Source organism: Agrilus planipennis, unplaced genomic scaffold (genome assembly GCF_000699045.2).
Source record: "Agrilus planipennis isolate EAB-ADULT unplaced genomic scaffold, Apla_2.0 scaffold111, whole genome shotgun sequence".
NCBI lineage: Eukaryota > Metazoa > Arthropoda > Insecta > Coleoptera > Buprestidae > Agrilus > Agrilus planipennis.
The window spans coordinates 627,322-630,045 of NW_020438907.1; positions in this window are offsets into that span (position 1 = coordinate 627,322).

Here is a 2,724-nt window from a genome sequence, read left to right on the forward strand (position 1 = left end):
GGTGACTGGAATATAATAAGGCCTACGGTCGAATTTTGTAGGCTTTAATAACCGCCTACAAAGTGTGTGTGTGTAAAAAAAAATAAAATGTACATTATTCGGACCATCACATATTATTTAATCATCAAACGTCGTGGAAGCATAAAATAATAGAAAACCATAGGGCAATATTATATATATAAGTGTAATATTACAAAAAATACTTATTACTGATTCAGACAATTACTTGTTATTCAAGCTGCGCGACTACCCTTTACAAAGAATAACGTCGCACTGGTGGCGGTGGGCAATCTAACACTTCGCGACTACAGTGACTTTGTAGTAACAGTGTGGCCATAGAGTGGTATCGATTTCTATTGGCTGCGTCAACCGACGCCATGTTTCCTCCAAATTTAAATGTTTACTATCTATCTACATCTGTATTTGCTGCTTTTTGAAAGTTTCTTGCGTAGTTTTGCGATAATCTGTGAAGTCTGTTCGGAATTTAAACTCTAGCATATTATCGCTTACTGATTTTTCGGCATTGTGCTTGTTTAAAAACGTAAAGACATAAACTTGGTGTTGACGTGGTGCAAAAATTATGGTTGGCTGTTCTGCATTTGGGTGCAAAAATAGATCCGAGCAAGGTTTCCTGATGAAAGTGTTTCCGAGAGATCCTGAACGAAGGAAACAATGGGAAGCAAAAGTGAAGCGAGACAACTGGATACCCACGAATAAGTCGTACCTTTGCGAGGTTAGTTTTTCACAAAACTGTGTACAATTTAGTATGCATAAACATTTGACAGTTTATTGTTTGAAGATATGTGCAAAGTTCATAAATATGTATGTGACTTTATTTCTTACTTTATAGGTTCATTTTGAACCTGAGATGTGGGAGAAAACGAGAGAAGATGGGTCAAGAAAACTGAAATTAAATGCAGTTCCTACAATATTTAGTTTCACTAAACCTAAACCCAAAAGAAAACCTCCTGCAGAACGTAAATGTATAGGTTCTCAAAGAAGGAAACTCACGTCATCAAGTTTCGATGACTTTCCAGTACCATCCCTTGAAACCGTTGCAGAACCTATAGTTCTTCTGTTAATTCATCAAAACGGGAAGATGAAATAAAAAAATATCAACAAGTTTACAAAAAAACCCTGGCACGTGCTGTTAAACAGAAAAATGAACTTCGAAAGTTGAAGCGCAAGATTAATACAATGACACGTGAAAATGCAGAATACATTAAGGATCTAGAAAGTTTACAATTGTTACAGAAAGTCTTTAATAAGTAATAGCCCACACATTATTTAGAAATTAATTTTCACTCATTATTGTATTTCCAGTGATCAAATTGAAGCCCTACGGAGTTCTTCCACAAGATTTAGAAGGTGGTCTAATGCTACTGTAAGAAAGTCTCTTAAGTTAAGATTTGTGTGTAGTACGTCAGGGTATGAAGAGCTTCTAAAACAACATATACCTTTACCATCCTTACGAACCCTTCGAAGAAGATTAGAAGACATTCATTTTCAACCTGGCACACTTCATGAGGTTTTTGATTTCTTAAAATTTAAAGTTCAAAATTTCAAAAGCCCTCATGAAAAAGATTGCGTAATTTTAATGGACGAGATGGCAATAACACCTTCAAAGACATATGACCCAGCACTTAAGGTTTATTTGGGTAATATCAATTTACCTAGCCATTCAAGTGATGAAATGGCAAATCATGCATTAGTAATTATGTTAGGTGGAGTTACCATGCGATGGAAGCAAACAGTTGCGTATTTTTTCACTGGCAGTTCAGTAGATGGTAGTATTTTCAAAGATATTTTGTTTGAGATCATACAAAAAACAGAAAAATTGGGATTAAATGTTGTTGCCATAACATCAGATATGGGTGCAGCAAATCAGGCGTTTTGGAGGGTGTGTGGTGTTGCAGCAGGTCGCTATGTCGCTAACGTAAATTACATAACCAATCCTACAGATAGCAAAAAACGAATATATATATTGGCTGATGTGCCACATCTTTTTAAGAATATAAAAAATATGTTGGTGACCAATCGCACAATTGAAATAACTGCAGATGTTCAAATGAAATTTAATTTGCCAACAAATATAATTAACATAAAACATATTGAAGATGTCGTCCAATACCAAAACAAACTTCAGTTTAAATTAGCACCTAAACTGTCCGAAGAAGACTTTATCCCAAGTCATTTTCAAAAAATGAGAGTTAAAAAATCCACCAATGTTGTAAGCCATGATGTGTCGAGTGCGCTAAAATTTTTGAGTACACAGTTGCAAAAACCTGAGTACATAACAACTGCCTGGTTTCTAGATTTGGTTGAAAACTGGTTTTCATTAATGACTTCTCGCCATCCAACACTGGCTTTAAGTAAAAAGAATGAAGTGTCTTATGAAAATGCAATTACTCATTTAAAAAATGTAATGACCGTTTTTGAAAGCATATATGTTGGAAAAAAGGGAACTTGGAAACCTAGCCAAAGTGGTCTACTAATTTCGACGAAGTCAATTTTAGATATTCAAGAGGACTTCTTCACAAATAAAAATTATATTTTCATTTTAACATCTAGATTTACTCAAGACTGTTTGGAGAATCTTTTTTCTGTTATTCGAGCTAAGCAAGTCATCCCCAATGCTCTTCAGTTCAAAAATCATTTAAAATTAATAAGTGTTGCCCAGTACTTAAAAGAAGTATCAAAAAGTAGTTATGAAAGTGATGATCG